Source organism: Rhodnius prolixus, unplaced genomic scaffold (genome assembly GCF_049639745.1).
Source record: "Rhodnius prolixus isolate KJV_2025 unplaced genomic scaffold, Rpr scaffold_3, whole genome shotgun sequence".
Classification (NCBI taxonomy): domain Eukaryota; kingdom Metazoa; phylum Arthropoda; class Insecta; order Hemiptera; family Reduviidae; genus Rhodnius; species Rhodnius prolixus.
This window is the reverse complement of record NW_027411603.1, coordinates 31,665,169-31,691,476: the sequence shown is the minus strand read 5'-3', so window position 1 is coordinate 31,691,476 and position 26,308 is coordinate 31,665,169. Positions and strand designations below refer to the sequence as shown.

Here is a 26,308-nt window from a genome sequence, read left to right as displayed (position 1 = left end):
CTGTTCCAGAAGAATCCGCATGACTTTAAGCGTCGTTTCGTCACTGTGGATGAAACATGGATACATCACTACACTCCTGAGACCAAAGAACAATCTAAACAATGGGTTACCAAGGGGGAATCTGCGCCAAAAAAGGCGAAGACCGTTCCTTCGGCCGGAAAGATTATGGCGACTGTCTTTTGGGATTCGCAAGAAATAATCCTCATCGACTATCTGGAAAAGGGTAAAACTATTACAGGTGCATATTATTCATCGTTATTGGACCGTTTGAAAACCGAGCTGCAAGAAAAACGCCCACGATTGGCCCACAAAAAAGTCCTTTTCCATCACGGCAACGCACCAGCTCACACCTCAGCAGTTGTGGTCGCAAAATTAATGGAAATAGGGTTCCAACTCGTTTCACATCCCCCCTATTCTCCAGACTTGGCTCCCTCGGATTACTATTTGTTCCCCAATATGAAGAAATGGCTGGCGGGAAAAAGATTTTATTCAAACGAGGAGGTGATTGCAGAAACGAATGGCTATTTTTCAGACTTGGACAAATCCTATTATTCGGAAGGGATCAACAAACTAGAGCAGCGTTGGACGAAGTGTATAAGCCTAAAAGGAGACTATGTTGAAAAATAAAAAAGGTTTACCCCAAAAAATTAAGTAGTTTTTATTTTTGCACGGACTTTTCAAACGACCCTCGTAAGCATGGCTTAGTTCTGACCGCATTCTATGATAGGTAAGTTCATCTAACTATGCAGTTACAGTTTCTAAGTTATTTCATCATCAAATATGTAAACATAACTCACTTCGCAAAAGATATTTTTTATTCAGAGCTCTAGCTTTATGATTTCATTGAAAACTGATAAGCTAACATAAACTTACTGAAAAAACATCTCGCCCCATCTTGAGAGAAATGAATGAATTTTATAAACAATAGAAAATAAGTTATAATCTATCTTTTAAGTTAACTTTAGGATGGTTAGAGTTGTAATAATTAACTTTAGGATGGTTAGAGTTGTAATAATAATATCGTCACATTCAGGATATCCCCAGTTCTATTGTGTTAGAATGGAGCTATAGATTCATTGTAGAGCGTGCTCCAGAGCACAACTTACCTTATTATCTGCTTCAATAGCATGTTTATTTTCTATATGTTGTAACGTTTCCTGCTTTGGTTCAAATGCGCATTTTAAACGTGTTTTACTTATAGGGCATCTCACTTTAAATTAACTAATTAAGAGCTCACCATATTTATATCTCCCTCTATTTAATTAAGACATAATAGAAAAATACTAACACGTACATACCACGATAGCTTTGAATTCTAATGTAATAATAGTGAATCATTTCAAAATGTAATATTGTAGTTTGATTCGCATTGCTGGGTAGTTTCGTCAAAAGATATTTAAGGAAAACCTTGCGCAGTGACAATATCGTAACCAATGAAGGTCTCCTGAGGGGCGATTATTGCTAGTTGAAACTTTTACCAATTTAAGGAAAGTGTGTAACAGATGTTCATTTTTAAATAACAAACGTTGCATTTAATTAACAGTAGTCTATTAATCCCAAAATTTCCTATTTTTGTCTAATTTTCCAATTGTAGCATGAAATGATTAATCTTTTAAGTAAGCATCATTAACAACACATCAATGCTTTCTCGAATATCGTGCAGACGGTGCTGAGAAGAGCAATTTGAAACTTGAAATTACTGCTTCCTGGGGTTGATGCAAAAAACTGTGCATGACCTGATCCTTCACTTCATAATAATTTTTAACATAAAGCGCCAAATAAATTTTTCTGTGCAAGTCGAAGAACATTGAATTAATATTGTAAGAGAAGGAAGTCAATTGTTTTTAAATGAGAAATACCAAGTTGAAAAAACTTAAATATTACGCATTTAGTTTAGTTAAATTTGATTGGCTCTAGATACAACTTATCTCTAGCATCGTTTTAAAACATTTCTAAATAAGTGCAAACGCAGGTTAATGTAATTCATTCGACTAAATCAATTAACTTTTTGATTATTAGGTGAATTCACTTTATTTAAAGAAGAAGAAAAAAACAGACAGATCGCAGGAAGGACCAAAAAAAATTTTAAACTAACAAATTTTAAAGGTAGACCGTCTTGGTTTTATAGAGTTCCCAAATCATAACAGTCATTCATTGTATTTTGTATAATAATTTGTTGGTTAGGTTTGCGAAATAAAATTATAACTGGCTTACATTCAGTTTGGCCAACATCCGCTTGTTTCAAACGTTCATTTCCTTTTAGATTATAAGTGGGAGTACGAATACCAACTCCGATTTAAAAAAAATAAACAAACTAAAAAACGCTTTACTACAATCATTAATTTAGAATATAATATTAATTAATTTTATTTTGAGTATCAGACATTCCGTATTAAGGCACCTTCTTGATCAGCCATGTTTCCGGTTTCATTAATTTCTTCCTGTAAGTAGAAAGTGCTCGGTTCTAAGAAATGATCACCTGAGTCATTTATCGTGCAGCCATAACGTCCAAATTAGGATTTATTTTACCCTAAATTGGCAATTATTTTAAAATTGAAACATTTAACTAAAATCTTTTTTAGGAGCGAGGCATTAATCACATTTCCCAAATTGCACCCAAAACAGTAAATGTTTCCGACGCCATTTATCAGTGTTAGTGTGATCATTGTTGCATTTTGGACAGTTGTAAGACGGTTAAGATGCCCTCACTCAATTCGTACTGAATCACTGCGATTTTAAAGTGGTGCATCAAAAGGAAAACATGCTCCGTAGTCAACCTAAAGTCCGGCGGTAAATTCTTTTCATGTGAGCGAGTTTGGTACCTTCTCCCTCAGGAGGGAACTCCATATATTCTCTTTTGCCTTCCTTTGCTGTTCCTATTCCAATGCTCCCATATCCCGTATAGGATATTTAGCTTCTTCACCGTTTTATCAGTCAATAATTTCACTGTATGTGAACCTACGGTCCAAACCCTATCCATTAACAAGCTCCTCCCATGGCTGGCCCCATTATATAGGGAACGTTCCATTTGATCATATGCGGTGGGTAATGAGAGCGAAGGCTGGGATGTTGAATTTAGAGCGGCAGACTGCTCCACGTTAGAGGATGTTCCCGTACTTTGTGAATTTTGTGGTTACTACATTTCTGATAGGACGTATCACACTATTTGGCTGTCTGTCCCCCGGCTTGGTGAGATAAGATTGAAATGGCTTGGCAGGTAGTGCCTTTCTGGACATGATATAATAGGTTATCTGAATGGAAGGCACTGGGCTTGATTGGCAAACTTTTGCAAGCCATATATAGGTTATAAGGTCGAAACTTTTTAGTCCTGTTTAGTCCACTATACAAGAATGTGTTATTTTGTTAAATTTATGTTACAGCATGTACTGTAATATATTGTCATATTATTATTGTAATTCTTTATTGGGAGTACTAATTAAAGTAAAATCGCCTATTTTTTCAGGCGGGCTTAACGTCCAACTACCAATTAGGTGTCGTGGACTGAGGCGACTAGCAAACATTCTTTACTGTAAAATTTCTTTTATTAACCATTAAATAAAATCCAACGTCTAAGACCGGGAATCGAACCCAGTACCACAATACATATTAGCTTCGCAGGTCTCGCCTCTAACCGCTCGGCTACCGTGGCGCCCCAATTGGGAGTACAACTATCATTGCTGTTAATATCATCCTTATATTATTAATATTATTATTATTAATTTTTTGTACCATTTAAGCCGCGTCAACATCTAAAGTTATTGGCGTCCGGAGCTTTTTTCAGTGCACTGCCGGCCGCCGGACAGTGTCCTCTCGTTACAGACAACACTGTCCATCACCAGACAGTGAGCTGTAAGAAGCTCCTAGGAAGAGAAAGTCTAAGGGTCAGCAGCTGGATTCGAACCCGGGACCTCCGCGTGGGTGTCCAGTACGCAGTACGAGAGAGACTCTGGTCTCTCTTCAAAACGCATCATCCTTATTATTATTAATATTAATTTTTGTACCATTGTAAATTCGACTCCACCAACGGTCAGTGACCACAGTAGCCGTCTTTATAGAAAGAAATTCTTATTAAATCGGGAACAGAGACTAGGAAGCTGAGACTCTGGATTAAGAAGGCCGCCTGAGATTCTATTAGTCTCCGGTAAGTCTACCTTAGACTTACCTGACTCAAGATCCAGTCCTGCTGAGTCTACAGCCTCAATCTCCACATCAAAATTGCAAAATCAACTTTCTAAACCTCTATTCCCCATTGAAGGCAAATTAACTTTTTCCACCTGTCCTATTTTGAACAGTTCAATGAACTTTTATTTTATTTTTTTCCTTTTCACCAGGTTTTCAAAATTTTATCTAGCGTTATATTTGTTAAACATATGTAATAAGAATTGAAGATGACCACCTGGTTGTTAAGTTTCTTTTATTTTAAGATAAAAATTTTAAACGAGATATTGAGATAAGATGAATGAGGTGGAAGAGAAACAGTTGGTACTCACGTGAGCATGACTGAGCACAATCAGAGAGTTGCGTGTCACGACGTGTCAGAATCTTAAATCTGTATCTAATTTACTCAACCCACACATAAATTCTTGTATGCACATTAAAAAAACTACTTTTCTAATTCTTTTTCTTCTTCGTCTTCGTTTAAAGAGTTTTTTTGATTAAACTTTGGTCAACCACAGACCTTCCACTGTAAATTCATGATGTACTCTTGCCCTGTATAAGAAGTTGTATCTCAAACGTGCAGCTGTTTATTCAGTTTTCGACCATAAAACTAATTTCAAGCCATTTCAGTACAGATATGTGGTTTTCTTAAATTTGACTATTTAAGCCAATTTGTCTATTTGACAATTTTTAAGTCAAAGTCATTTCTTCAATTTTGTTTAGCTACCCTTACGTAACCCTATGTAAAACTTTTGGCTTAAATCAATCACTGAAAGTACCACTACAATTATGAAACTTGATTTCTTTCAATTTCAATTTGGGGGTTAGAGAAATTAGAGAAGAAGACGCTGTTGTGTAAATGTTTGCTGCTTGTAAAAATGGATTTCATTAAGGATTCATTTCTAAACTGCGAACAACTAAGTGGAAAGAGAAGTGACTAGCTCAGCAGTTAGCGTACTCCGCCATCAGATCGTTAAGAGCATTAAATAGAAGTAAAAAAAATAAATAAAAACAAGCTAGAATGTACCTAAAAAATAAATGACCTAGCGTTATCTAGCTTTGCACTATCACAAAGAAGACTTATCTGGTAATAATGGCTACATCGTCTATCGCACAATGATAATAATAAAAAGTTGGTGCAGATTTTGTAAGGAGACAGTTTCTACAGTTTTTGATGTCTAAAAACGAGCAGTAGAATTAACAAGAGAAGAAGATGAACCACATAAAGTAAGGTCTCAAAACAGAGATGGAAATCTCGAGAAGATGATCTGGAGGTAACTTTGCGAGCTAGTTGAAAACCTAGGACGGTCAAAAGAAAGAGAGTGGGAACATCAAATACTAACTAAATATTAGAAAGTTTGGCGCAGATAACAATCGTATTTTGTAAATCCAGAAACAAATGCGTGAGACGTAGGTCTGTCAGTAAGAAATGGCAATCAAAACCATGGAAGCGGATGGTTCTGCACCAAGAAAGGCGAAGTCAATGTCCTCTGTCAAGTTGATCATGGCAATTCTTGCAATGGCTGCAACAATATTTGGCAGCTGCTTAATGATTGGTTCAGCTAAGTGAATTCCCAGACGGAGATCCCTTTTTTGAAATCCAGCTGTTGATCCTATTCCTTAGCAGCTCCTAAGAACCTACTATTCAGTGATGGACAGTGTGATCCTTTACGAGAGTATGCAGTCTGGCTTCGCTAATGGCCTTAAATGTTGACGCGCCTTAAATTTTAGAATAAAATAAAAATAACTGGCGAATGCTAACCAAGACTGCTAAAGAAATTAATTGAAAAATTGCTGAGAAATGAGCAAGCCTTTATTCACAAGAAAATAAATTTCTTCCGTCTTGATAATTAACTTGAAGCATACCGAAGATTGCAATGGCACTGGTTTAACTGAGGAATTGGAAGTATGAATCATATTCACTAGGCTTCACATTTTCAAATTCTCAAATCTAAAGAAAGTTGATGCTACTTAGAACAAATATTAGAGTCAAATGAAGAGGTAATAGCATGTTATAAGCGGCTATTTTGCCCAACTTCATTCTCGAATTAAGTCAATTCAGTTGAAAATTTTTGGATAAATTGATTGCATTGTAAGGGGAACAAAATAAAATGAGTATTCAGATAAGATGAACACCCACATTCTCATTGGGATACCCACTGAAAAGAGTAAATAGAAAGGTTCTACAGAACTTAACTAATTAATTATAAAAAACGAAGTCAATTTATTTACAATTTCTTGTAAGGGAAAAAGTAACAATTCAGTTAATGGTAGACTTTTGCATCAATTAATCTTTAGAATTACAAAATAATATATAAAGATTTTTGTCACTAAATTCAGCGTTTTACAGCACTTTTTGTTGGGGGTTATAAGTAATAAGTGTAGCATGGTTACTGTTAAGTATTTCTAAAATAAATCCGGCAAAAGAATGCATTCAATAGTGCGCCAAACCAATTTTCCGTCACAATTCTTGGCTATTTGTTGGAGTTGGACAATAGTTATTCCAGCTGTTCTTAAGCATTAGCAGAGATTTACTGTATGAAGAGGATTTGGTTTATATACTTTAGGAAATGTTTGGAATTACTCTTGTTAGGTTTAAGTTGAACAACTACCTGCGAAATAAGGCCATTCTAGTAATAGGAAGGATTCTTTAACCTCACATTTCTCTTTACAAATGTGTACCCTACCTTTGTGCTGAAATCTCTTCTACCTGGATAATGGTTTAGAATATACGAACTATGTGTAGACGAAGTTTTTCAAATAGAAAAAAGAATTATTTAAGGACGGAAAATCTTTCAAAACATCCAAATGTAAATAAACATGAGGAAGACGATCATTTTTCAGTTTCAGTTACAGTCGAGCCTCCTATAAAGGACACTCTCACTAGCGACCACCTCCATTTTCGGATAATTTTTGGATTTCCCCGTTTTACCCCTATACACTTTCTGTAAAAAAGAACCTCCGTCTAACGGACACTCTACATAGCGAGCATTGATTTTGGGGAACGGATTCAATGTTTCACCTCCCACGACCACCTTATTCTTAAAAGTTAGTTTGACGCGGTGATCAAAATAATTATCCCCTCTCAAGTTTTTGTTTTTTTCTGGTTTTTCCTAAAGTTTCCTATATTAGCTCCATACATCTTGTACCATTTTAATCATTTTTCAATATTACTTTGGACGAACAATATTATTTTTTCTGATATGTCTCCCAAACGAAAGTGGTTAACTCTAGAAGAGAAAATAAATGTGTTGGAAGATTTTGCAAAAACCAAATCAAGCCATCGTCAACTTGCCGAAAGGTTTGTTCTATTTTTCTAATAATAGATGATAGTATGATGATAATTTTACCATAAATTATTATTATTATGAATAAATGTGATGATTATTATAAAAATTATTAATTAAATCAATTATATGTAATTTTATATGTAAATTTTTTGGATAATTAAGAAAAAGTTGATGCTAAATAATTATGCAATTTTGTATGTTTTTAAATCTATTAATCCTTCCAATCCAAAATACTCCGTCAGATTACGAATTCTCCATTTTATGTCTCTAATTCCACCCTCCATAACGACCTCAAAATCTCATACGTAACTGACGAATCTAAATCTAAATATAGAAAATTCTTTGACTCTCTTCCATTCTGTACAAATCCTCTTGTTCAAAATCTCGCCTCCAAAACTATTCCAGATCGTCCTCCACCACGATTGAAACGCTGTTGGCCTCGTGACCAGCTTCAATAGTGTAAGAAACTCCAGCGAGAGTGTTGCCGGTGGGCAGCTTCTCTCCTCAAGCTGATCCTACCATGAAGTATTCGTTTATCGTATTCACTTATTACATTTTATTCTTTGTAGATTGTGAATAGCAAATAAATTAAAATTAAAAAAATTAATAATAAACAATTTTTAAATAGATGTTTGGTAAAAAACCCATATTTTTTCATTACGAAACTTGCCTTCCTCCTTCTAACGGCCACCTCCAAACAGCGGCCACTTTGCTTTCCCCCGCCAGAGACCGTTATTGAGAGGTTCGACTGTATACTGTTTTTATTTATTATAATGCCAAACTTTCGATGCTAGGGACTAGATCATCTTCAGCGATGTGGAACATATTTTGATTATATTGCTGTCTATCATTCTAGTTATCTTGGATTAATGAATCAGTCAGCAAAAACGATGAACAGTTTTTATAAATAATAAGTAAACATATTACAAAATAGAAACAAAATCTAGTATGGAATCAAGATGTTTGCTAGGAGGGCTTTAATAAATTAGATAGAAGATTCAGGCAGGATGCGCTAAAACCACTCGAATTCTTTTTTCGGAAATGTAGAGAATCCTTGAGGTGGCTTTTCCGGCGCAACGAGGAAGATTTTGAGTGGAGTACTGGGTCTTGCTATTGATATCTTGGCTATTAAGTTGATTAGAGCATCTACTCCTTCTTATTTCGCTCGCTAGATTTAGAAAACACTTTCTCTGGATAGGGATATTTAAACCGGAACATTTGTGCAGGCTTTGCCAGGCGATTGTATAAGAAACAGCTTGATACTTGATTGCATCGCGGTCACAAGGTTGCGGTCTGATATAATCGGTATTCTGCGGCAGAATACTAAGACCAGTGAGAAAGATCCTAAGACTTATGAGAAAAGAGAGAAAGAGAATTATAAAACCATTCAGGGATTGGTACAATTGGCTGTCCCTTGAGCCAATAACAATAATAGAAAACACTTAAAATAATGCTGTTGATTTCAGTTACTTGTTTTTCGCCAGAGAACAATGTAAAAAATAAACCGTGTAATTTACTGTTCTCTGTTTTCCTTTAATTAGCATTTCATTACTTTAGTTTAATGAGTGGTTTGTTTATTAAAACAAAAGTTATCCGTGATATGTGTTGTGTACATTAGGTGAGGTTATCTTGTATTTATAGTTGTATATAAGTAAACTTTTACAGCTACTTGGCGTCAAATAGTCGTGAGAGATAAGAAGCCTTGCTTGTAGTTGACTAAAACTGAAGTAGGAAATACGTAGTGTTCTGAACTTGGAAAGTAACTCCACCCAAAAGGTCAAACTACAAATGAAAAATTCCTTTTAATACAACGCAGATGTAAATGAAGGCGTTGAGTTTAAAATGCTTTAAAATTAGGTGAGGAATATTCGCACGACTTGCATCTAAGATCAAATGACAAATTTTTTGCAGACTGAATTTTTGCTTGAAGGCCATACACGTTTTTTTTTTTTTTTATAAATTCATTTTTGAACAATAAATTCGCCAAAATTAAATGCAATTTTTTACTTGATAAATATTAAAAATGTGGTAGTGTTTCAGATAAAATTTTTATTTGTATGATTAATAATTCACAATCGCCTGCGGTCGAATGGTTGACAGGAGAAGATCGTGGACTATACAGTTAAAGCACTCCTACTGTGGGGAGATTACCTATTGATGATGAGCATGACGTAGTACGTGCCAAACAACATGATGATTAAAACATAAGCCCTACGAAAGGTTGTCAAAGAAAGCTAGTTTGACGGCCCGTGTGCACACATCACGATCTGGCGTTCACACTCTATGCACAGAGCATTTATTATTTATAATTTTTGTTCTGTTTATCTTGTCCAGTTAACCTGGCGTTCGTTACGTTTATATCTGTAGATGTACTGTACGATAGCAGTACAGTGTTGTAATACACTTCATTTAAAATCCTTTTGAGTGATAATTGTACTAAATGAATAAGTTCTTAACTCCCTTTTTTAAAAAATTGCTTTATTAGAAAAGAGCTGTAGCTTCAAATGTTACAATATAAAAATGACCCGTTCATTCTTTGAAACGAAATCGGGTTTGAATTTCAGAGATCACATGAGCCGCAAAATTCTTTGCCTGCATGAAGTTCCTAATTAGTTCAACCAGTACCCAGGCGGAGATATTATGGAATGGCTGCGAGGCGTTGGGGTGGATCTGGAATTGTACAATGGGGTTTAGGATCTACTCTGGTAATAATAAAGCTCTAATAAGACTAGCTCATTCCAGCTGGAATTTAGCGTAGAGCAGGATAGTAAAAATTTTTCCGGATCCTAGGACCTTCAAAGAGTTGATGAAAAATGAACAAGCTGATGAACTAGCTAAGGAAATCTCGAAGCGATATAACAACGGAATTATCAAGAAGATGAGAGGTCAGCCTTAGGGAATGAATAGGCTCTGGAAGTTGCTGAAACGTTGAGATTTAAAGAGGTTTATGGATGGAATTAATCTGGACACTATAAGGTAGTTGTTGGGTTTGATGACTTGGTAAACGCCTGAATTCTATCGGAACGCCTCCTGTACAAGGTGTGAGGATCGGTTATGAGAGACCATTTTTCTGAAGACCAGATATTAAGGAACGATTTAGGTCAATTGAAAATCTGTGATATTATTAGTCACAATGATAATAATTATAGTCCTCAGTAATAATATAAAAAAATAACAGAACAAATAGCACAGATTGGGAAATTTGGCTTGCACTTGATATGGCCTCCTAAACATTGAAAGAGTACCAACAATTTTAGATAACAGTAGTAAGAACTAATTGAAACTAACTACTAATTGAAATCGTAGGAAAAAAATCCTTATTTCTTATTTGTTAAGGAAAATAAGGACATCTTAGGGAACATCCATCTGGTTATCTTCACCAACTAGATTGTTATGTCGATGGCAACAACCAATTTAATTGTTTCAACCATTTACTCCGTTTTCTTTAAAGCTCATAATTTGGATTCACGAACAAGTTATTTTGATTCAATGATCCCAAAATTTTATAGAAGAATAGAATGGAATAATTTTATTTATTTTCAGGGCATTAGTATACAAAATGGAGTATTGGTTAAATAAAATAAAGTCAACTATTATCTGATTACGCATCATGAATAAAAACTTAAATTGAAAACTAGAAGTATACATTCTAATCGAATAAAAAACAACTAAAAGAACCAAAATTTAGGAACAAAAACAAAAATAACCCACTTCTCTTTATTTTACAATACATACCATATTTACAATGAGATCTCTAAATTGTAGTGTAAATAATGATGTTCAGTAATCTTTTATAAACACAAAACAAAATACCTCATTTTCAAAGCACTTCGTACGAAATAAAATAGATCATCTAATTGGTTCATATCGGATATATCTAATAGAGTTTAAACTTGAATATCTACATCTGAAATGTTAGATATGTATTTATTCAAGTATTTATCTCGTATAAGTTTGCAGCCTCATACATTTTAACGGAAAGTGATGCAAATCCTCTATTTCGGGAATGCTGCATACAGGGCAATTGGAGGTATCTGCTTGAAAACTGTTTCTGAAACCTGAAGAAGTAATTTGAAAAGAACGAGGCTGACATAACCTCATTTGACTGATGAATTTATGTTTAATAATTGGTACTCTCAGAATCAAATATCGCTCACCGAGCACTAAGCTACTTATCTTTCTGAAGTCTGGGTTATGATGTGAATGCAGAACTGCTTTCAAAATGCTACTATTGAATTCATCCTTAAATTGTAACTTTCAACTAGTATTTAGCAAGCTGCATCAATAGAATCCAATTTATCTTTTAACTTTTAATTAAAACTGTCCGGTAGGACAGTTGTATAAGGGTTGATCGTCAAAAACTGCACGAAAAAGCGTAACGTTGAAAAACACCCAACTTTGACAATTTTTTTCTCTTTTTCTATAAAAGATAAAATTCCCACATTTTCTTTAAAATACAGGGCAAACCCTCCTTTATCACTGTATTTTTTTTTTTTTTTTTTTTGCAACAACATAGATCTTGTACATTTCGAGAGAAAAGTTGCTGAAAATGAGCAAAAATGGCATTTTCAGAAAATGTTCTTGTTCTTCTTGTTACCTTTTTTTTTGTAAACTGCGTAGCGCCTAAACGCGGTAACCGATTTTCATGAATTAGGTGACATTCGATTCAGAATTTTATGTACATGTGCCTTTTGGGGGGTCTCGTCGTTGTACATCGAATGGGAGAGGAGTTAGCCCCATGTATGTGTGGCCCCCTCCAAAATTATTATTACTAATAACTCTGTAAATCTTAGCCAGATTATGAAAAAAATTTGGCAGGATGAAAGGGATAGGGCTCCCCTATGGAACATTAAAGCGATTTTCTGTTCTTACACCTATTAAGGGGAAGTATGGCAATCGATTCGGACATGCGCAGTTGTTAAAAATTCTTTTTTAAATAATGACCCTTTCTTGGAACCCCCACACTAGACTTAAAAGAACAGAACTAAGCACAGGTTATTGACTACTTAAAAGACTCTTAGACGACAGATCAAAACTCTCTCTGGACAACAAAAGACTAATTTATACTACTATTTTAAAACCCATCTGAGCGTTTGGAATAGAGCTGTGGGGTTCAACCAAACGCTCCAATCTTCAAAGGATTCAAACTCTACAATCTAAAATTCTTCGAACTATTGTAAACGCTCCTTTTTATGTCTCCAACTTGACTATACACACTGACCTTAACATTCCTTTTGTCACACAAGTTGCTAAAACAAGATACAGAAAACTCCACTTCAACCTGCAATCTCATATAAATCCTCTAGCCAAAAATCTTTCTTCTAGAACTCTTCCTGACAACCCGATAAGACGCCTTAAGAGACAGTGGCCTCGTGATCTCCTCTCAAGTGAAGGAGCGACTAATAGCCTATTTTGGAGTGTTACCGCTGGGTAACTTCTCCACTCGTATTCTTCTGTTATTTGTTGTTACTGTTATCACTGTTACTTATAGCGCCAACGCGCTGATTGTAGCAAAAATAAACGCAAAATAATAATAATAATGACCAAATCTCTTCTACATTTCTTCACAATATTTTTTAGTTAAAACACGCTGTTTATACTATTCTAAATGTAGAAGCTTATCGCAAGAAACATAAAGGAACTACAAAATAAACAGAATCTTTTAAAAATAAATGGAATCTGAAGAAAAATTAATTAAACTTCTTAAGCCATTTCTTCATTTATCAATAGTTATTTATTTAACAAGTGTGGAAAGTAGTACTTTTCCTCACGCGAGGCGGGGTTTGCACGCACGAGCGAGCGAAGCTAGGCGAGTGCAAGTGCAAATTGCCGAGTGTGAGGAAAATACTTTACACTCGAGTTAAATATTATATTTTTTCTGCAACCATTAGATTTATTAACAAAAAAATTAAAAATTTCATTTTTACAGTCTACAAAAAGTAATTTATTTATTATAAACATTTATTGTTATATTACAATTATTTACATTACTTACGTATTTACATTACTTATTACATTTTCTGCTGTTTCTTTTATTGATGGAGGAGTGTTTTCTAAACAGGCATCACTAGAATCCATTTTAAATTTCTATAAGGTAACACTATAACCTTTTTAACTGTTATAATTAAAAATATCTAATTATTTATTAAAGTATTATTTTTATTTCTATATTCCTTTCAATTTTTATTTTATTTTTTAATATTCGTTTTTTAATTATTTAGTACGTTAAATAAGCTTATTTAAGTTTTACAGTTTAAATGTTAATAACAAAACTTCTTATATCAAGGAAGCACAATAAAGTTTTTCCACTCACTAGTGAGGAAAGTGACACTAATGGGAATTTTTCCCCACTAGTGTGGGAAGTTGGGCATTACACAGCTGATTTTAATTGAGTAATGAGAACATTCCTACATGGTTGCAGAAAAAATTCTGTACTCATATAATAATTTTATAATATCAATAAACAATAATTGTATTTATTAACTTGAAACTTGACTATCTGGCCTTGAATATCAGCAAGAATTGTTAACAAAAAAAAATGTTAGTGCTGCTATCTTAGCAAAGGATGAAAACAAACAATTGAAAGAGTGAATGATAATGACATAGTAGAGGTGGTTGAACATGGTAACCAGTGTCCGCGACATGTACTCAACCGGACAAAGAAGTAATCGTAGAAGAAGATAGATAGTCTGTGCAAACGAGTAACTTGGCGTCATACACATACACACATAAATACGAGTATATAAAACAATACATAAGCACACATCACCAATGAATTACAAGCTTACAGACTTGCGCCAAACCGATGCAACTATAAGAGGCAATGTTGTGACTTGGCAGACCTGTTTCTGTCGCCATCGCTTCTCTACATCACTAGCGCCAGCCTAGTTTTTTTTTCGATTAGATTTATTTATTATTCTTTTTCTTATTTTTGTTGTTTTTTTATATTAATTCTTTAAAATTTATTCTATTTTCTAGTGGAACTATTACTGAATATGTGTTTTATTTAGTATTAGCTTCTTATCCATTTCAGCAACTATAAAAACCAAAAAAAGCAGTAAAATGGTTGTTTATTGCATTTAGGTAGAGGTAAATTACAAAATTCTTTTTTCATTAAAGAAATTTCTTTAGATTCCTGCGGATTTGGCTTTTACCCCATGGAGTTGCGAGCCAGTAGGTTTATTGTGGCATCCACTGTTACAGTCTGTCTGTTTCAGTCATACGTACAAGCCTTTTACAATGCACAGCTGTTGTCTTTCCCTTTCTGCTAAACTTGCGTAGACTACCCTATTAGCAGATACTTCGATACTCTTTGGTTTCCTAATCTGTAGGAGGATTACCGTCAACTTAATGGCCACAATGCCTATTTGAAAGGTAATTACATAGTAAAGTTATGCGCTTGCTACCAATCAAACTTTTTTTTGAACTACTGATTTATTACCAGCATGCTAATGGTTTTTTAAATTTATAATTAACTTAAAGGCAATCTACAGGTGACTAGCACCTTAGACATTTTAAAGAAACACTGTCCTTCTCAGTGCAATTAGTTTAAGAAGATTTTAAGAAGAAAAAATCTAAGGGCCAGCAGCTAGATTCGAAACTAGGAACTCTGCTTGGGAATCCAGAACGCTAACCATCCCTTTTCCCCTGAACTAGCCTATCTACTCGTATTCCAGCGATATTTTTGTAAACTTTTTTTGATCATGGACACCTTCATAATTTTTCGAAATCTCCATCGACTCCCATAAAAGTGATTTTCATTTAATTAAAATAAAACTATCTATTAGGTACTGTGTTTGTACATTTATTTTATGATTTTAAACATTTATTAAAGAAAATTAATGAAGTATTACAGATTAGATCGCTTCAATAAAGAAATTAAGCGTGGTTAGGAGATGAGAATTGCCAAGATAAGAAGTTGGAGAACATTGTGGTAACAATAGTTTTATGAAAAATATCTTAATGTTGAAATTTAAATATCTTAATATCTATTAAATAATAAGTAATTATAAATAAGTAAAGTAACTACAGTATTGCTTCTTAATTAATGAGATGGTTGTGCCTGGTGTTTCTTTGCAAGGTTCGCTATATTGTATTCGAAATTGTTTTTCCTTCGACCCCTACTATTGTTAAATAGACCACTGGGAACCTATATAGACCACTTTGGCGACCTCTGGTTTAGTAGGAATACCGTCCAATTTGAGTCAATTATTTTTTATTTCGACCTAGAGACTAGGTAATCTTCAATGCTTATGCTATTGACAATTATAATATTTTTTTATATTGTTATATGTAAGGTTTGTGTGTCCTGTTTGGTTATGAACTTATGGAGTAAGCTTTTGGTTCTTACCAAACATACTCAGTACCTAAACAATCTACGATAGAAGACAAACCAAACGTTTTGATGATGACAATGTAAAAAATATTGTTAATACGAGGGTCGTTTGAAAAGTCCGTGCAAAGTCAGAGAGATGGCACTACTGGCGCGTATCGAGGTTATGTTTAGTTAGTAGCATCTCTTGGAAGAACACACACCAAGTTTCAGCCTGATCGGTCTATTTCTTTGTGTTTGGCATTCGTTTGAATCGAGGAAGTCGAGTGATTTTCAAAAAATGGACGAAAAAGAATTTCGTCTGTTGATTAAACACTACTTTATGGAAGGCAAAACGCCTCAGGAGACTAAAGAGAAGCTTGATAAACTTATGGTGACTCTGCACCTTCGATTAGAACAGTTTATAAGTGGTTTCAAAACGCTGAACGTTCTGGACGCCCTTTGAGGTTACTACTCCAGAAATCATTGATAAAATCCATGATATGGTGATGGATGACAGAAGAGTGAAGGTGCGTGAGATTGCTAGTGCTGTGGGCATCTCGAATGAACGGGTACATAATATTTTGCATCAACATTTGGACATGACAAAGCTATCCGCAAGATGGGTGCCGCGATTGCTCACGCTTGACCAAAAACGAAATCATGTGAAGTGTTGCAAGGACGGTTTGCAGCTGTTCCAGAAGAATCCGCAGGGCTTTAAGCGTCGTTTCGTCACTGTGGATGAAACATGGATACATCACTACACTCCTGAGACCAAAGAACAATCTAAACAATGTGTTACCAAGGGGGAATCTGCGCCAAAAAAAAGGCGAAGACCGTTCCTTCGGCCGGAAAGATTATGGCGACTGTCTTTTGGGATTCGCAAGGAATAATCCTCATCGACTATCTGGAAAAGGGTAAAACTATTACAGGTGCATATTATTCATCGTTATTGGACCGTTTGAAAACCGAGCTGCAAGAAAAACGCCCACGATTGGCCCACAAAAAAGTCCTTTTCCATCACGACAACGCACCAGCTCACACCTCAGCAGTTGTGGTCGCAAAATTAATGGAAATAGGGTTCCAACTCGTTTCACATCCCCCCTATTCTCCAGACTTGGCTCCCTCGGACTACTATTTGTTCCCCAATATGAAGAAATGGCTGGCGGGAAAAAGATTTTATTCAAACGAGGAGGTGATTGCAGAAACGAATGGCTATTTTTCAGCCTTGGACAAATCCTATTATTCGGAAGGGATCAACAAACTAGAGCAGCGTTGGACGAAGTGTATAAGCCTAAAAGGAGTCTATGTTGAAAAATAAAAAAGGTTTACCCCAAAAAATTAAGTAGTTTTTATTTTTGCACGGACTTTTCAAACGACCCTCGTAAGCCTGAGCCCTGAAGATAACCTATTCCCTAGGACGAAAGCTTGGCAAAAGAAATAATTAAAACATGACTGAAATTGGCAATAATTTTTCCTGGTTTTGGAATAACCAAGTCAAACAACCTTTTGGTCCGAATTGTTTTAATCTAAAGCTTTAAGAAAATTCAATTACGTAAACTGCTTAAAGAATAAATCTTGACAATGTAGACAACGTAAACCTACTGGATCGCAACTCCATGGGGTAAAAGCCAAATCCGCAGGAATCTAAAAATACTATGATTGTTCGATATAAAATGTTATTTATTAACAAAAAGAAAAGATAAGTGGTCATTGATTGGTTAAAAATGAATAAATAAATAAATGAAAAATGATTGAATTTGTACTTTATTTACGTCACAAACTTTATTTGAGGTGAAAATAAATATAAAGTTCAGAAGTAAACCGAACTGAACTTTCCATAAAGAGAGCGCTTTCAATAGCATTGCACAGAACATTATATACTTAGCCAACTTGCTTTATTTACTTTCATTTTTTATATTTTATATATATATATATAAAATATATAACTAGATATTTACTATTATTCATCCTTAGATGGAGTGAAAGCAAGTATACTGGTTTCCTCGTTATTTTACTCTTATTTCTTATCATTGCTACATATTTCATTCAGACTTGACTTTATAAAAGTCATTTTCATTTTTATGTGCTAGGACTGGCTGGCGTTACGATTATTAAACGTTACACTTTGAATATAAATATTTTTGTAATCTTTTGCGTCAATCATTTTCAGAGCTCCTCTGTCTGCTGTCTAGTTATGTATCTATCATAACTAAGGAACGGATTTTTATGTATTTAAAAATGCCAAATATTTAATTAAAATATGCATTTATTTTCGTCAATTATGTGGAAAATATGTGATTTTCTTAAAATATTTTCTGGAATATTTAAGTAAAATGGACATTTTTTTTTTATGAAAATGGAATTTTTTTTGGGGGGGGGAGTTATAATTATTTATACAAGAAAAGAACATTTTTACAATTTATAATAATTTATTAGGAACAAAATAATTTGTTTTTACAAGTTATAATGATTTATACAACAAAGAACATTTTTACTATTTATAAAAAGATGTGTTAAATTTTCAATTTTGAAAACTTCACTCTTCGAAATTGTTTGCAACCTCATGAAATTTCAAATGTTGGAACGTAAAGTGACGACGATCTGGGCGTAAGATGGACTTGTAACGATTAAAATCCTTTGAAATGAGGATTTTTAAGTTTGTGGAAAGGGATATCTGCTCTAACCAAAGCCCGACACAGATCTGTACTCAGAGTAGACTTACTTGATGGAGATGTAAGGAAGGCTTGATAGGACGTCCTCTCTTTCTTTCAGTTTTTATTCTCTATGTGCGATCCGGTGTCAATATGTTGGGTGACTTCGGAACGTTGAGAGCAAGAAACGCGCTTGTCACAAGCTGTGCAGTACAAAATGTCTCCATCACTTCGAAAAAGTTCTGCTGGAAACTCGCGAAGATATTTAGCAACCAGTTGTTTGTTTGAGGCCGATGTTCGTGGCATTTCACCCAAAAAAGAATACACTAAGTGACCGAACGAAATGAATTGGACACTTCAACGAACGAGCTGAAAGAACAGACAACTTCAAAGAACTAACAAGTGCCCGTCACTGTTTAGCAGCATTCTGTATAAATTACAATAACCATTGTACCCACTGTGATTCACAGCCCTACAGTCTGTGGTTCACAGTTCCTGTCAACCACCTCCCAATTATGAAAATATGCCCAAAATGAAAAATCTGAAAAAATATGTCATATTTTGATTAAATATGTAGAAATATTTATTTATTTTAATCAAATATGTATAAATATGCGATAACATCCAAATATGTGGAAATATGTGAAATAAAAGTAGACTCAAACGGCTTAAAAAGTGTCAGTATGAATACTTCTAGTTGAAAAACGTCTGTAAATTGCCTAGAAAAAAATATGTAAATACATACGAATCCGTTCCCTAATCATAACTATAAAACGGAGAATCGCTGAAAGTTCAAATTTGATATTTAACTCAGCTGTAAACAGATGATGCTACGATTTCAAACAAAAATTGGCACCCGCAAGTATCATTTTATTGAATAATAAGTAATTATAAATAAGTAAAGTAACTACAGTATTGCTTCTTAATTAAAGAGGTAGGTGTGCCTGGTGTTTCTTTGCAAGGTTCGCTATATTGGGTTCGAAATTGTTTTTCCTTCGACCCCCTAGCTCAGATCGGCCCCTACTTTTGTTAAATAGACCCCCCCCCCCCTGTTGGTCTATATAGATCACTTTAGCGACCTCTGCTTTAAAGGAATATCCATTTTATACAAAGTGATTCATACGACTATGAGGGTGGATATTGAGGATATTATGGGATAATAAAAAAAAAGAAGTGGTTTTTTTTTTGTAAAAATATTGAAATTTTGAGGTTCAACATCCGGATAATGCAAAGTGTCGTCAGAGAATTTCGCCTCGTTCTAATTTCTTTTTTTATAACCAGAAATTAGACAATGACCTGAAGGACCTCAGATAGTTGTTTAAAAGAGAGAGATCTTTGGCTTGGAACTGCTTGATTAGGCAGCCTTTCTTCTCTTAATGCTTTGGAAGGTTTTCTGACCGCAATGATGCGGCTGAAATTCTAGATGAGATACGTGTATGACAGGGAGAAGAGTTGAGCAATATGGCAGCTTTGAATCGGTCATTGAGCTCTTCTATAGGACGATTGGTGTCATAACCCGCAACGTTTTTTTATTCTTATGAAGAATTTCTATTGTTCATTTTAAAGTCCAAAGTAAGATATGTCCTGACAGTAAAAAAGAAGTATTAGAAGCGCAATAGAAAAATACAAAAAGTAATTAAAATAATTGTTGTTAGAAATTGTCGAACCATTTTTGTTCAGATATTTAAAGTGGTGAACCGTTTGCTGATAGATAACACGATAGTATCGTAAGAATTATTAGAGTCTGTCGAAAAAGGAATAATGTATATATATGTATAAATATATATGTATATATAAAAAGGAATCGTAGTTAGAATGATATCTGCAACCATACAGTATTAATTATACGAGTACAACCTTTAGGGGCGTATGCATTACATAGGTGTAGTATTCACAGTATAGTACTTACACAGTACAATACAGTATAGTGAGTATGGGTGAAAAACAATAAAAGATTAAAAAAGTATACTTTGAATTGTTTGGAAACTGTTCTTATTAGAAAGATTCAAAAAATTAAAAAATATATTCATTAATGCTTCGTCTGTTTCAAAAAATCTATCAAATTAAAAAACCAAAAAAAAGTAAATCTGCAACACTTGAAATGGCTTTCAAGTGCCCCTGCTTTTGAAGCACCACCGTTTTCATTAAATAATAATTTAAATATATTTTGCAAACATTTTTGGAGCTTAACTTTAATATTGCTTACATATTTTTCTCAGATACTTAACACGTGCTTTGACTTAGATTGCGAAATATACTAATTCTGTTATTTTTTTTTTTTTAGTTTGCAAATATTTTTACTATTTTTAAACAGAGAACTAGTTAGCGGTGAAGGTGCACGCAACACAATGACTTCATACTCTGTTGAAAAGGATATTATCGTTAATAGAGCTGGATAATTCTCCATTCCGGCTTGAGTTTTTTGTAAATGCATCTTCTGGAATAGCCACGTAAATCTAGCTCATTCTGCACGCAACTGACTGTTTCTTCTTGCGCCCGCAAACATCCTCTTGGTTGTCTTCGTTTTAAATTAGTTTTTCTAATGGTACAACCATTTAGAGTAATGTTTAAGATTTAATAGATTTACATTGATTTTCTTTACACGGCAACTTTTTAGATAATAATGATCTGATTTTTTCAGTCCAAGTTTTAATATTGTTCCTTTATTAATAGTGTCAAATTTTTGAAAATGAGATTTTACTCTAGGGGTGTTTTCCTAGAGAACATAACGTTTATGCAGGAATAGAGTATTTTATACTTTTATACCGTAGCATATTTTTAAATTTCCAATTTGAGAATATCAGTACAGTTTTGAAGATGTATTTGGGGAGAGGTGAACGGGTCACCAAGGAGATCTCTTCGTGCGTTTTCCCTGGACAATTTGATACTATTTCTGGGGGTGGCCATGCTCAGAACTTCTGGAGATCGTTGAGGCTGTGGCGACGAATGTGGGGAGCCCTAACGCTTCACTGAGAGCCCAGGTAGTTACGATGAATATTCCATACCTAGAGACTCTTCTTTATTATTAAGCGGTTCAGCGTAAGATAAGACAGAATTGCTCGTTAACGGGTTTAATAATGACTGAAAATATTCTATTAATTCAGAAGAATTGCAGTTAGGAACAAGAAATTTGTTTTTATGTTTAAGCGTATTGAGTAAAGACCAGAACGGTTTACTATTATTGGCATGTTTTAAAGAAAGTATTGTATTGTCATAGTGCACTTTGCGCTTCAGCTCGCATGTATGTTTGTACAATCTGTTCGCCTTTAGATAAAGTTCTTTTATGAAAGTTGAATTAGATTTACGAAACAGATTTAATAATTTAAACGCTCTTTTTCTTAATTTATGACATTTAATATCCAACCAGACACTTTTATATTTATATTTTGTATTACTAACTTTATGGTAGCCCAATTCGGCTGCTTTTTTAATATCTGATATTATTTCATCTACTAATTCCTGTGGGTTACCGGAAGGATAGTTTTTGTGGGCTATTGCAAGTTTTAACCTACCTTTATAATATTTTTTGTCTCTATTATTAAAAATTAATTTGGGTAGTAACGGTATTGTGTAATTATTAATAATATCTGCTATATACTATGGGCATGTGATCAGAATATGTCTCAGTTAAAACTTTGAAACTGTTTACACAATTGAGCAGATGATAAGGTACATAACACAGATCAATGACTGAGGTGCCAACAAATAATGTAAATTCACCCCCGCTATCCTCTCCAGTTCTACCATTTATGATACATAAATTATTATCATCACAGAAATTCAGAAATAGTTTACCCTCATGATTTGACACTCTATCTCTCGATTTCCTTACTGCACTAATTTCTGTCATCTCAATTTCATCAGGCGTAACTTATAAATCGGAAATTCGGGCATTACAATCACCAATCACAATACAATTGCGCATGTTTTTTTGTATAAAGAAATCACACAATCCAGCAAGCTCTCTTGACCAGGAAGTGCAACTAAGGTAGACTGGCAATAGACGGATCGTTTGTTTGCCTTTATTTATTTTAAGACCAATTTTATTATTTAAAATTTCAATTTGAACAAAATTAGCTAATTTTATAAGATACGCTATCAACATTCTTTTAGCCCCTTTGCACGGCCAAATTTACTATTTTCTTTTTTTGCTTTAACCCAAAATAATTTATAATTCGGAAAAATACTATCATACAAACTTAAATCACCCTCCACTATAAACGTTGCACAGAAACAAAATATTTCGTAACTGTTAATTAAATGCAAAATATCTTTATCATATTTTTTACTGTTTAACCCTTTCACATTGTAATAAAAAATTTTAAACTACTTTACTGTTTAATATTTTATTTGCATCCATTGAGTCCGTTGTTGAAGTCCTTGTCGTGATACAATGCTCCTCGCCTGTTCGACACCATCAAGAATTATTATGATTGCCTTGTGATGAGATTTGTGGGCCCATGGAATTATTAATATTCCTACTACTTTTAGCCCCATTACACAGCAAAATCATGACCCAAAAAAATTTCAACTCTCAATATCTTCTCAACAAATGGATCTGTATTCATGAAAACTATAGCATACTACTCAGTAAAACAAAGTGTGTAAGAGCACAAAATTTCATACAAATGATTGGTTGTTTACAGTGGGAGTTATAAGGGCCACATTTCACAGCAAAACCATGACCCAATAAAATTTCAACTCTCAATATCTTCTCAACTAATGGATCTGTATTCATGAAAACTATATCATACTACTCAGTAAAACAGAGTGTGTAAGAGCACAAAATTTCATACAAATAATCGGTTGTTTACAGTGGGAGTTATAAGGTCCACATTTCACAGCAAAACCATGACCCAAAAAAATTTCAACTCTCAATATCTTCTCAACAAATGGATCTGTACACAAGAAAACTATAGCATACTACTCAGTAAAACAGAGTGTGTGAGAGCACAAAATTTCATACAGATAATCGGTTGTTTACAGTGGGAGTTATAAGGGCCACATTTCACAGCAAAACCATGACCCAAAAAAATTTCAACTCTCAATATCTTCTCAACAAATGGATCTGTACTCACGAAAACTATAGCATACTACTCAGTAAAACAGAGTGTGTAAGAGCACAAAATTTCATACAAATAATCGGTTGTTTACAGTGGGAGTTATAAGGGCCCCATTTCACAGCAAAACCATGACCCAAAAAAATTTCAACTCTCAATATCTTCTCAACAAATGGATCTGTATTCAAGAAAACTATAGCATACTACTCAGTAAAACAGAGTGTGTAAGAGCACAAAATTTCATACAAATAATCGGTTGTTTACAGTGGGAGTTATAAGGGCCCCATTCCACAGCAAAACCATGACCCAAAAAAATTTCAACTTTCAATATCTTCTCAACTAATGGATCTGTACTCAAGAAAACTATAGCATACTACTCAGTAAAACAGAGTGTGTAAGAGCACAAAATTTCATACAAATAATCGGTTGTATACAGTGGACGTTATAAGGGCCACATTTCACAACAAAACCATGACCCAAAAAAATTTCAACTCTCAATATCTTCTCAACAAATCGATCTGTACTCACGAAAACTATAGCATACTACTCAGTAAAACAGAGTTTGTAAGAGCACAAAATTTCATACAAATAATCGGTTGTTTACAGTGGGAGTTATAAGGGCCACATTTCACAGCAAAACCATGACCCAATAAAATTTCAACTCTCAATATCTTCTCAACAAATGGATCTGTACACAAGAAAACTATAGCATACTACTCAGTAAAACAGAGTGTGTAAGTGCACAAAATTTCATACAAATAATCGGTTGTTTACAGTGGGAGTTATAAGGGCCGCATTTCACAGCAAAACCATGAACCAAAAAAATTTCAACTCTCAATATCTTTTCAACAAAGGGATCTGTACTCATGTAAACTATAGCATATTACTCAGTAAAACAGAGTGTGTAAGAGCACAAAATTTCATACAAATAATTGGTTGTTTACAGTGGGAGTTATAAGGGCCACATTTCACAGCAAAACCATGACCCAAAAAAATTTCAACTCTCAATATCTTCTCAACAAATGGATCTGTACTCAAGAAAACTATAGCATACTACTCAGTAAAACAGAGTGTGTAAGAGCACAAAATTTCATACAAATAATCGGTTGTTTACAGTGGGAGTTATAAGGGCCACATTTCACAGCAAAACCATGACCCAAAAAAATTTCAACTCTCAATATCTTCTCAACAAATGGATCTGTACACAAGAAAACTATAGCATACTACTCAGTAAAACAGAGTGTGTGAGAGCACAAAATTTCATACAGATAATCGGTTGTTTACAGTGGGAGTTATAAGGGCCACATTTCACAGCAAAACCATGACCCAAAAAAATTTCAACTCTCAATATCTTCTCAACAAATGGATCTGTACTCACGAAAACTATAGCATACTACTCAGTAAAACAGAGTGTGTAAGAGCACAAAATTTCATACAAATAATCGGTTGTTTACAGTGGGAGTTATAAGGGCCCCATTTCACAGCAAAACCATGACCCAAAAAAATTTCAACTTTCAATATCTTCTCAACTAATGGATCTGTACTCAACAAAACTATAGCATACTACTCAGTAAAACAGAGTGTGTAAGAGCACAAAATTTCATACAAATAATCGGTTGTTTACAGTGGGAGTTATAAGGGCCACATTTCACAGCAAAACCATGACCCAAAAAAATTTCAACTCTCAATATCTTCTCAACAAATGGATCTGTACACAAGAAAACTATAGCATACTACTCAGTAAAACAGAGTGTGTAAGTGCACAAAATTTCATACAAATAATCGGTTGTTTACAGTGGGAGTTATAAGGGCCGCATTTCACAGCAAAACCAAGAACCAAAAAAATTTCAACTCTCAATATCTTTTCAACAAAGGGATCTGTACTCATGTAAACTATAGCATATTACTCAGTAAAACAGAGTGTGTAAGCGCACAAAATTTCATACAAATAATTGGTTGTTTACAGTGGGAGTTATAAGGGCCACATTTCACAGCAAAACCATGACCCAAAAAAATTTCAACTCTCAATATCTTCTCAACAAATGGATCTGTACTCAAGAAAACTATAGCATACTACTCAGTAAAACAGAGTGTGTAAGAGCACAAAATTTCATACAAATAATCGGTTGTTTACAGTGGGAGTTATAAGGGCCACATTTCACAGCAAAACCATGACCCAAATAAATTTCAACTCTCAATATCTTCTCAACAAATGGATCTGTACTCAAGAAAACTATAGCATACTACTCAGTAAAACAGAGTGTGTATGAGCACAAAATTTCATACAAATAATCGGTTGTTTACAGTGGGAGTTATAAGGGCCACATTTCACAGCAAAACCATGACCCAAAAAAATTTCAACTCTCAAAATCTTCTCAACAAATGGATCTGTACTCAAGAAAACTATAGCATACTACTCAGTAAAACAGAGTGTGTAAGAGCACAAAATTTCGTACAAATAATCGGTTGTTTACAGTGGGAGTTATAAGGGCCACATTTCACAGCAAAACCATGACCCAAAAAAATTTCAACTCTCAATATCTTCTCAACTAATGGATCTGTATTCATCAAAACTATAGCATACTACTCAGTAAAACAGATTGTGTAAGAGCACAAAATTTCATACAAATAATCGGTTGTTTACAGTGGGAGTTATAACGGCCACATTTCACAGCAAAACCATGACCCAAAAAAATTTCAACTCTCAATATCTTCTCAACTAATGGACCTGTATTCATGAAAACTATAGCATACTACTCAGTAAAACAGAGTGTGTAAGAGCACAAAATTTCATACAAATAATCGGTTGTTAACAGTGGGAGTTATAAGGGCCAC

At 34.2% G+C, this 26,308-nt stretch overlaps 1 pseudogene; it reads left to right on the top strand.

Moving 5' to 3' along the window:
- The first annotated feature begins 1,404 nt into the window (after positions 1-1,404).
- LOC141453869 (U4 spliceosomal RNA) lies at positions 1,405-1,529 on the top strand (annotated as a pseudogene).
- Positions 1,530-26,308: the final 24,779 nt, after the last annotated feature.